The sequence below is a fragment of the Athene noctua genome, unplaced genomic scaffold (genome assembly GCF_965140245.1).
Source record: "Athene noctua unplaced genomic scaffold, bAthNoc1.hap1.1 HAP1_HAP1_scaffold_356, whole genome shotgun sequence".
Taxonomy (NCBI): Eukaryota; Metazoa; Chordata; class Aves; order Strigiformes; family Strigidae; genus Athene; species Athene noctua.
The window spans coordinates 44,205-55,255 of record NW_027437815.1 but is presented as its reverse complement, the minus strand read 5'-3'; positions in this window follow the sequence as shown (position 1 = coordinate 55,255).

Below are 11,051 nucleotides of genomic sequence, written 5' to 3'. Positions count from 1 at the left end.
CTCTGCCTGGTTCTACCCGCTGCCCGGAACGCTACGCAGGGCAAAAGCGGTTCTCGTCCTCCGTGCTTGCTTTTTCTCAGAAAGAGCCGTGGTGTGCGTTTTCGCCGGAAAACGCGTTTTCGGCCGAAAACGTGTACGTTTGCACTTCCCCGCCACAGGGAAGCTGCTAGCCGGGAATTCTCTGCCTGGTTCTACCCGCTGCCCGGAACGCTACGCAGGGCAAAAGCGGTTCTCGTCCTCCGTGCTTGCTTTTTCTCAGAAAGAGCCGTGGTGTGCGTTTTCGCCGGAAAACGCGTTTTCGGCCGAAAACGTGTACGTTTGCACTTCCCCGCCACAGGGAAGCTGCTAGCCGGGAATTCTCTGCCTGGTTCTACCCGCTGCCCGGAACGCTACGCAGGGCAAAAGCGGTTCTCGTCCTCCGTGCTTGCTTTTTCTCAGAAAGAGCCGTGGTGTGCGTTTTCGCCGGAAAACGCGTTTTCGAAAACGTGTACGTTTGCACTTCCCCGCCACAGGGAAGCTGCTAGCCGGGAATTCTCTGCCTGGTTCTACCCGCTGCCCGGAACGCTACGCAGGGCAAAAGCGGTTCTCGTCCTCCGTGCTTGCTTTTTCTCAGAAAGAGCCGTGGTGTGCGTTTTCGCCGGAAAACGCGTTTTCGGCCGAAAACGTGTACGTTTGCACTTCCCCGCCACAGGGAAGCTGCTAGCCGGGAATTCTCTGCCTGGTTCTACCCGCTGCCCGGAACGCTACGCAGGGCAAAAGCGGTTCTCGTCCTCCGTGCTTGCTTTTTCTCAGAAAGAGCCGTGGTGTGCGTTTTCGCCGGAAAACGCGTTTTCGGCCGAAAACGTGTACGTTTGCACTTCCCCGCCACAGGGAAGCTGCTAGCCGGGAATTCTCTGCCTGGTTCTACCCGCTGCCCGGAACGCTACGCAGGGCAAAAGCGGTTCTCGTCCTCCGTGCTTGCTTTTTCTCAGAAAGAGCCGTGGTGTGCGTTTTCGCCGGAAAACGCGTTTTCGGCCGAAAACGTGTACGTTTGCACTTCCCCGCCACAGGGAAGCTGCTAGCCGGGAATTCTCTGCCTGGTTCTACCCGCTGCCCGGAACGCTACGCAGGGCAAAAGCGGTTCTCGTCCTCCGTGCTTGCTTTTTCTCAGAAAGAGCCGTGGTGTGCGTTTTCGCCGGAAAACGCGTTTTCGGCCGAAAACGTGTACGTTTGCACTTCCCCGCCACAGGGAAGCTGCTAGCCGGGAATTCTCTGCCTGGTTCTACCCGCTGCCCGGAACGCTACGCAGGGCAAAAGCGGTTCTCGTCCTCCGTGCTTGCTTTTTCTCAGAAAGAGCCGTGGTGTGCGTTTTCGCCGGAAAACGCGTTTTCGGCCGAAAACGTGTACGTTTGCACTTCCCCGCCACAGGGAAGCTGCTAGCCGGGAATTCTCTGCCTGGTTCTACCCGCTGCCCGGAACGCTACGCAGGGCAAAAGCGGTTCTCGTCCTCCGTGCTTGCTTTTTCTCAGAAAGAGCCGTGGTGTGCGTTTTCGCCGGAAAACGCGTTTTCGGCCGAAAACGTGTACGTTTGCACTTCCCCGCCACAGGGAAGCTGCTAGCCGGGAATTCTCTGCCTGGTTCTACCCGCTGCCCGGAACGCTACGCAGGGCAAAAGCGGTTCTCGTCCTCCGTGCTTGCTTTTTCTCAGAAAGAGCCGTGGTGTGCGTTTTCGCCGGAAAACGCGTTTTCGGCCGAAAACGTGTACGTTTGCACTTCCCCGCCACAGGGAAGCTGCTAGCCGGGAATTCTCTGCCTGGTTCTACCCGCTGCCCGGAACGCTACGCAGGGCAAAAGCGGTTCTCGTCCTCCGTGCTTGCTTTTTCTCAGAAAGAGCCGTGGTGTGCGTTTTCGCCGGAAAACGCGTTTTCGGCCGAAAACGTGTACGTTTGCACTTCCCCGCCACAGGGAAGCTGCTAGCCGGGAATTCTCTGCCTGGTTCTACCCGCTGCCCGGAACGCTACGCAGGGCAAAAGCGGTTCTCGTCCTCCGTGCTTGCTTTTTCTCAGAAAGAGCCGTGGTGTGCGTTTTCGCCGGAAAACGCGTTTTCGGCCGAAAACGTGTACGTTTGCACTTCCCCGCCACAGGGAAGCTGCTAGCCGGGAATTCTCTGCCTGGTTCTACCCGCTGCCCGGAACGCTACGCAGGGCAAAAGCGGTTCTCGTCCTCCGTGCTTGCTTTTTCTCAGAAAGAGCCGTGGTGTGCGTTTTCGCCGGAAAACGCGTTTTCGGCCGAAAACGTGTACGTTTGCACTTCCCCGCCACAGGGAAGCTGCTAGCCGGGAATTCTCTGCCTGGTTCTACCCGCTGCCCGGAACGCTACGCAGGGCAAAAGCGGTTCTCGTCCTCCGTGCTTGCTTTTTCTCAGAAAGAGCCGTGGTGTGCGTTTTCGCCGGAAAACGCGTTTTCGGCCGAAAACGTGTACGTTTGCACTTCCCCGCCACAGGGAAGCTGCTAGCCGGGAATTCTCTGCCTGGTTCTACCCGCTGCCCGGAACGCTACGCAGGGCAAAAGCGGTTCTCGTCCTCCGTGCTTGCTTTTTCTCAGAAAGAGCCGTGGTGTGCGTTTTCGCCGGAAAACGCGTTTTCGGCCGAAAACGTGTACGTTTGCACTTCCCCGCCACAGGGAAGCTGCTAGCCGGGAATTCTCTGCCTGGTTCTACCCGCTGCCCGGAACGCTACGCAGGGCAAAAGCGGTTCTCGTCCTCCGTGCTTGCTTTTTCTCAGAAAGAGCCGTGGTGTGCGTTTTCGCCGGAAAACGCGTTTTCGGCCGAAAACGTGTACGTTTGCACTTCCCCGCCACAGGGAAGCTGCTAGCCGGGAATTCTCTGCCTGGTTCTACCCGCTGCCCGGAACGCTACGCAGGGCAAAAGCGGTTCTCGTCCTCCGTGCTTGCTTTTTCTCAGAAAGAGCCGTGGTGTGCGTTTTCGCCGGAAAACGCGTTTTCGGCCGAAAACGTGTACGTTTGCACTTCCCCGCCACAGGGAAGCTGCTAGCCGGGAATTCTCTGCCTGGTTCTACCCGCTGCCCGGAACGCTACGCAGGGCAAAAGCGGTTCTCGTCCTCCGTGCTTGCTTTTTCTCAGAAAGAGCCGTGGTGTGCGTTTTCGCCGGAAAACGCGTTTTCGGCCGAAAACGTGTACGTTTGCACTTCCCCGCCACAGGGAAGCTGCTAGCCGGGAATTCTCTGCCTGGTTCTACCCGCTGCCCGGAACGCTACGCAGGGCAAAAGCGGTTCTCGTCCTCCGTGCTTGCTTTTTCTCAGAAAGAGCCGTGGTGTGCGTTTTCGCCGGAAAACGCGTTTTCGGCCGAAAACGTGTACGTTTGCACTTCCCCGCCACAGGGAAGCTGCTAGCCGGGAATTCTCTGCCTGGTTCTACCCGCTGCCCGGAACGCTACGCAGGGCAAAAGCGGTTCTCGTCCTCCGTGCTTGCTTTTTCTCAGAAAGAGCCGTGGTGTGCGTTTTCGCCGGAAAACGCGTTTTCGGCCGAAAACGTGTACGTTTGCACTTCCCCGCCACAGGGAAGCTGCTAGCCGGGAATTCTCTGCCTGGTTCTACCCGCTGCCCGGAACGCTACGCAGGGCAAAAGCGGTTCTCGTCCTCCGTGCTTGCTTTTTCTCAGAAAGAGCCGTGGTGTGCGTTTTCGCCGGAAAACGCGTTTTCGGCCGAAAACGTGTACGTTTGCACTTCCCCGCCACAGGGAAGCTGCTAGCCGGGAATTCTCTGCCTGGTTCTACCCGCTGCCCGGAACGCTACGCAGGGCAAAAGCGGTTCTCGTCCTCCGTGCTTGCTTTTTCTCAGAAAGAGCCGTGGTGTGCGTTTTCGCCGGAAAACGCGTTTTCGGCCGAAAACGTGTACGTTTGCACTTCCCCGCCACAGGGAAGCTGCTAGCCGGGAATTCTCTGCCTGGTTCTACCCGCTGCCCGGAACGCTACGCAGGGCAAAAGCGGTTCTCGTCCTCCGTGCTTGCTTTTTCTCAGAAAGAGCCGTGGTGTGCGTTTTCGCCGGAAAACGCGTTTTCGGCCGAAAACGTGTACGTTTGCACTTCCCCGCCACAGGGAAGCTGCTAGCCGGGAATTCTCTGCCTGGTTCTACCCGCTGCCCGGAACGCTACGCAGGGCAAAAGCGGTTCTCGTCCTCCGTGCTTGCTTTTTCTCAGAAAGAGCCGTGGTGTGCGTTTTCGCCGGAAAACGCGTTTTCGGCCGAAAACGTGTACGTTTGCACTTCCCCGCCACAGGGAAGCTGCTAGCCGGGAATTCTCTGCCTGGTTCTACCCGCTGCCCGGAACGCTACGCAGGGCAAAAGCGGTTCTCGTCCTCCGTGCTTGCTTTTTCTCAGAAAGAGCCGTGGTGTGCGTTTTCGCCGGAAAACGCGTTTTCGGCCGAAAACGTGTACGTTTGCACTTCCCCGCCACAGGGAAGCTGCTAGCCGGGAATTCTCTGCCTGGTTCTACCCGCTGCCCGGAACGCTACGCAGGGCAAAAGCGGTTCTCGTCCTCCGTGCTTGCTTTTTCTCAGAAAGAGCCGTGGTGTGCGTTTTCGCCGGAAAACGCGTTTTCGGCCGAAAACGTGTACGTTTGCACTTCCCCGCCACAGGGAAGCTGCTAGCCGGGAATTCTCTGCCTGGTTCTACCCGCTGCCCGGAACGCTACGCAGGGCAAAAGCGGTTCTCGTCCTCCGTGCTTGCTTTTTCTCAGAAAGAGCCGTGGTGTGCGTTTTCGCCGGAAAACGCGTTTTCGGCCGAAAACGTGTACGTTTGCACTTCCCCGCCACAGGGAAGCTGCTAGCCGGGAATTCTCTGCCTGGTTCTACCCGCTGCCCGGAACGCTACGCAGGGCAAAAGCGGTTCTCGTCCTCCGTGCTTGCTTTTTCTCAGAAAGAGCCGTGGTGTGCGTTTTCGCCGGAAAACGCGTTTTCGGCCGAAAACGTGTACGTTTGCACTTCCCCGCCACAGGGAAGCTGCTAGCCGGGAATTCTCTGCCTGGTTCTACCCGCTGCCCGGAACGCTACGCAGGGCAAAAGCGGTTCTCGTCCTCCGTGCTTGCTTTTTCTCAGAAAGAGCCGTGGTGTGCGTTTTCGCCGGAAAACGCGTTTTCGGCCGAAAACGTGTACGTTTGCACTTCCCCGCCACAGGGAAGCTGCTAGCCGGGAATTCTCTGCCTGGTTCTACCCGCTGCCCGGAACGCTACGCAGGGCAAAAGCGGTTCTCGTCCTCCGTGCTTGCTTTTTCTCAGAAAGAGCCGTGGTGTGCGTTTTCGCCGGAAAACGCGTTTTCGGCCGAAAACGTGTACGTTTGCACTTCCCCGCCACAGGGAAGCTGCTAGCCGGGAATTCTCTGCCTGGTTCTACCCGCTGCCCGGAACGCTACGCAGGGCAAAAGCGGTTCTCGTCCTCCGTGCTTGCTTTTTCTCAGAAAGAGCCGTGGTGTGCGTTTTCGCCGGAAAACGCGTTTTCGGCCGAAAACGTGTACGTTTGCACTTCCCCGCCACAGGGAAGCTGCTAGCCGGGAATTCTCTGCCTGGTTCTACCCGCTGCCCGGAACGCTACGCAGGGCAAAAGCGGTTCTCGTCCTCCGTGCTTGCTTTTTCTCAGAAAGAGCCGTGGTGTGCGTTTTCGCCGGAAAACGCGTTTTCGGCCGAAAACGTGTACGTTTGCACTTCCCCGCCACAGGGAAGCTGCTAGCCGGGAATTCTCTGCCTGGTTCTACCCGCTGCCCGGAACGCTACGCAGGGCAAAAGCGGTTCTCGTCCTCCGTGCTTGCTTTTTCTCAGAAAGAGCCGTGGTGTGCGTTTTCGCCGGAAAACGCGTTTTCGGCCGAAAACGTGTACGTTTGCACTTCCCCGCCACAGGGAAGCTGCTAGCCGGGAATTCTCTGCCTGGTTCTACCCGCTGCCCGGAACGCTACGCAGGGCAAAAGCGGTTCTCGTCCTCCGTGCTTGCTTTTTCTCAGAAAGAGCCGTGGTGTGCGTTTTCGCCGGAAAACGCGTTTTCGGCCGAAAACGTGTACGTTTGCACTTCCCCGCCACAGGGAAGCTGCTAGCCGGGAATTCTCTGCCTGGTTCTACCCGCTGCCCGGAACGCTACGCAGGGCAAAAGCGGTTCTCGTCCTCCGTGCTTGCTTTTTCTCAGAAAGAGCCGTGGTGTGCGTTTTCGCCGGAAAACGCGTTTTCGGCCGAAAACGTGTACGTTTGCACTTCCCCGCCACAGGGAAGCTGCTAGCCGGGAATTCTCTGCCTGGTTCTACCCGCTGCCCGGAACGCTACGCAGGGCAAAAGCGGTTCTCGTCCTCCGTGCTTGCTTTTTCTCAGAAAGAGCCGTGGTGTGCGTTTTCGCCGGAAAACGCGTTTTCGGCCGAAAACGTGTACGTTTGCACTTCCCCGCCACAGGGAAGCTGCTAGCCGGGAATTCTCTGCCTGGTTCTACCCGCTGCCCGGAACGCTACGCAGGGCAAAAGCGGTTCTCGTCCTCCGTGCTTGCTTTTTCTCAGAAAGAGCCGTGGTGTGCGTTTTCGCCGGAAAACGCGTTTTCGGCCGAAAACGTGTACGTTTGCACTTCCCCGCCACAGGGAAGCTGCTAGCCGGGAATTCTCTGCCTGGTTCTACCCGCTGCCCGGAACGCTACGCAGGGCAAAAGCGGTTCTCGTCCTCCGTGCTTGCTTTTTCTCAGAAAGAGCCGTGGTGTGCGTTTTCGCCGGAAAACGCGTTTTCGGCCGAAAACGTGTACGTTTGCACTTCCCCGCCACAGGGAAGCTGCTAGCCGGGAATTCTCTGCCTGGTTCTACCCGCTGCCCGGAACGCTACGCAGGGCAAAAGCGGTTCTCGTCCTCCGTGCTTGCTTTTTCTCAGAAAGAGCCGTGGTGTGCGTTTTCGCCGGAAAACGCGTTTTCGGCCGAAAACGTGTACGTTTGCACTTCCCCGCCACAGGGAAGCTGCTAGCCGGGAATTCTCTGCCTGGTTCTACCCGCTGCCCGGAACGCTACGCAGGGCAAAAGCGGTTCTCGTCCTCCGTGCTTGCTTTTTCTCAGAAAGAGCCGTGGTGTGCGTTTTCGCCGGAAAACGCGTTTTCGGCCGAAAACGTGTACGTTTGCACTTCCCCGCCACAGGGAAGCTGCTAGCCGGGAATTCTCTGCCTGGTTCTACCCGCTGCCCGGAACGCTACGCAGGGCAAAAGCGGTTCTCGTCCTCCGTGCTTGCTTTTTCTCAGAAAGAGCCGTGGTGTGCGTTTTCGCCGGAAAACGCGTTTTCGGCCGAAAACGTGTACGTTTGCACTTCCCCGCCACAGGGAAGCTGCTAGCCGGGAATTCTCTGCCTGGTTCTACCCGCTGCCCGGAACGCTACGCAGGGCAAAAGCGGTTCTCGTCCTCCGTGCTTGCTTTTTCTCAGAAAGAGCCGTGGTGTGCGTTTTCGCCGGAAAACGCGTTTTCGGCCGAAAACGTGTACGTTTGCACTTCCCCGCCACAGGGAAGCTGCTAGCCGGGAATTCTCTGCCTGGTTCTACCCGCTGCCCGGAACGCTACGCAGGGCAAAAGCGGTTCTCGTCCTCCGTGCTTGCTTTTTCTCAGAAAGAGCCGTGGTGTGCGTTTTCGCCGGAAAACGCGTTTTCGGCCGAAAACGTGTACGTTTGCACTTCCCCGCCACAGGGAAGCTGCTAGCCGGGAATTCTCTGCCTGGTTCTACCCGCTGCCCGGAACGCTACGCAGGGCAAAAGCGGTTCTCGTCCTCCGTGCTTGCTTTTTCTCAGAAAGAGCCGTGGTGTGCGTTTTCGCCGGAAAACGCGTTTTCGGCCGAAAACGTGTACGTTTGCACTTCCCCGCCACAGGGAAGCTGCTAGCCGGGAATTCTCTGCCTGGTTCTACCCGCTGCCCGGAACGCTACGCAGGGCAAAAGCGGTTCTCGTCCTCCGTGCTTGCTTTTTCTCAGAAAGAGCCGTGGTGTGCGTTTTCGCCGGAAAACGCGTTTTCGGCCGAAAACGTGTACGTTTGCACTTCCCCGCCACAGGGAAGCTGCTAGCCGGGAATTCTCTGCCTGGTTCTACCCGCTGCCCGGAACGCTACGCAGGGCAAAAGCGGTTCTCGTCCTCCGTGCTTGCTTTTTCTCAGAAAGAGCCGTGGTGTGCGTTTTCGCCGGAAAACGCGTTTTCGGCCGAAAACGTGTACGTTTGCACTTCCCCGCCACAGGGAAGCTGCTAGCCGGGAATTCTCTGCCTGGTTCTACCCGCTGCCCGGAACGCTACGCAGGGCAAAAGCGGTTCTCGTCCTCCGTGCTTGCTTTTTCTCAGAAAGAGCCGTGGTGTGCGTTTTCGCCGGAAAACGCGTTTTCGGCCGAAAACGTGTACGTTTGCACTTCCCCGCCACAGGGAAGCTGCTAGCCGGGAATTCTCTGCCTGGTTCTACCCGCTGCCCGGAACGCTACGCAGGGCAAAAGCGGTTCTCGTCCTCCGTGCTTGCTTTTTCTCAGAAAGAGCCGTGGTGTGCGTTTTCGCCGGAAAACGCGTTTTCGGCCGAAAACGTGTACGTTTGCACTTCCCCGCCACAGGGAAGCTGCTAGCCGGGAATTCTCTGCCTGGTTCTACCCGCTGCCCGGAACGCTACGCAGGGCAAAAGCGGTTCTCGTCCTCCGTGCTTGCTTTTTCTCAGAAAGAGCCGTGGTGTGCGTTTTCGCCGGAAAACGCGTTTTCGGCCGAAAACGTGTACGTTTGCACTTCCCCGCCACAGGGAAGCTGCTAGCCGGGAATTCTCTGCCTGGTTCTACCCGCTGCCCGGAACGCTACGCAGGGCAAAAGCGGTTCTCGTCCTCCGTGCTTGCTTTTTCTCAGAAAGAGCCGTGGTGTGCGTTTTCGCCGGAAAACGCGTTTTCGGCCGAAAACGTGTACGTTTGCACTTCCCCGCCACAGGGAAGCTGCTAGCCGGGAATTCTCTGCCTGGTTCTACCCGCTGCCCGGAACGCTACGCAGGGCAAAAGCGGTTCTCGTCCTCCGTGCTTGCTTTTTCTCAGAAAGAGCCGTGGTGTGCGTTTTCGCCGGAAAACGCGTTTTCGGCCGAAAACGTGTACGTTTGCACTTCCCCGCCACAGGGAAGCTGCTAGCCGGGAATTCTCTGCCTGGTTCTACCCGCTGCCCGGAACGCTACGCAGGGCAAAAGCGGTTCTCGTCCTCCGTGCTTGCTTTTTCTCAGAAAGAGCCGTGGTGTGCGTTTTCGCCGGAAAACGCGTTTTCGGCCGAAAACGTGTACGTTTGCACTTCCCCGCCACAGGGAAGCTGCTAGCCGGGAATTCTCTGCCTGGTTCTACCCGCTGCCCGGAACGCTACGCAGGGCAAAAGCGGTTCTCGTCCTCCGTGCTTGCTTTTTCTCAGAAAGAGCCGTGGTGTGCGTTTTCGCCGGAAAACGCGTTTTCGGCCGAAAACGTGTACGTTTGCACTTCCCCGCCACAGGGAAGCTGCTAGCCGGGAATTCTCTGCCTGGTTCTACCCGCTGCCCGGAACGCTACGCAGGGCAAAAGCGGTTCTCGTCCTCCGTGCTTGCTTTTTCTCAGAAAGAGCCGTGGTGTGCGTTTTCGCCGGAAAACGCGTTTTCGGCCGAAAACGTGTACGTTTGCACTTCCCCGCCACAGGGAAGCTGCTAGCCGGGAATTCTCTGCCTGGTTCTACCCGCTGCCCGGAACGCTACGCAGGGCAAAAGCGGTTCTCGTCCTCCGTGCTTGCTTTTTCTCAGAAAGAGCCGTGGTGTGCGTTTTCGCCGGAAAACGCGTTTTCGGCCGAAAACGTGTACGTTTGCACTTCCCCGCCACAGGGAAGCTGCTAGCCGGGAATTCTCTGCCTGGTTCTACCCGCTGCCCGGAACGCTACGCAGGGCAAAAGCGGTTCTCGTCCTCCGTGCTTGCTTTTTCTCAGAAAGAGCCGTGGTGTGCGTTTTCGCCGGAAAACGCGTTTTCGGCCGAAAACGTGTACGTTTGCACTTCCCCGCCACAGGGAAGCTGCTAGCCGGGAATTCTCTGCCTGGTTCTACCCGCTGCCCGGAACGCTACGCAGGGCAAAAGCGGTTCTCGTCCTCCGTGCTTGCTTTTTCTCAGAAAGAGCCGTGGAGTGCGTTTTCGCCGGAAAACGCGTTTTCGGCCGAAAACGTGTACGTTTGCACTTCCCCGCCACAGGGAAGCTGCTAGCCGGGAATTCTCTGCCTGGTTCTACCCGCTGCCCGGAACGCTACGCAGGGCAAAAGCGGTTCTCGTCCTCCGTGCTTGCTTTTTCTCAGAAAGAGCCGTGGTGTGCGTTTTCGCCGGAAAACGCGTTTTCGGCCGAAAACGTGTACGTTTGCACTTCCCCGCCACAGGGAAGCTGCTAGCCGGGAATTCTCTGCCTGGTTCTACCCGCTGCCCGGAACGCTACGCAGGGCAAAAGCGGTTCTCGTCCTCCGTGCTTGCTTTTTCTCAGAAAGAGCCGTGGTGTGCGTTTTCGCCGGAAAACGCGTTTTCGGCCGAAAACGTGTACGTTTGCACTTCCCCGCCACAGGGAAGCTGCTAGCCGGGAATTCTCTGCCTGGTTCTACCCGCTGCCCGGAACGCTACGCAGGGCAAAAGCGGTTCTCGTCCTCCGTGCTTGCTTTTTCTCAGAAAGAGCCGTGGTGTGCGTTTTCGCCGGAAAACGCGTTTTCGGCCGAAAACGTGTACGTTTGCACTTCCCCGCCACAGGGAAGCTGCTAGCCGGGAATTCTCTGCCTGGTTCTACCCGCTGCCCGGAACGCTACGCAGGGCAAAAGCGGTTCTCGTCCTCCGTGCTTGCTTTTTCTCAGAAAGAGCCGTGGTGTGCGTTTTCGCCGGAAAACGCGTTTTCGGCCGAAAACGTGTACGTTTGCACTTCCCCGCCACAGGGAAGCTGCTAGCCGGGAATTCTCTGCCTGGTTCTACCCGCTGCCCGGAACGCTACGCAGGGCAAAAGCGGTTCTCGTCCTCCGTGCTTGCTTTTTCTCAGAAAGAGCCGTGGTGTGCGTTTTCGCCGGAAAACGCGTTTTCGGCCGAAAACGTGTA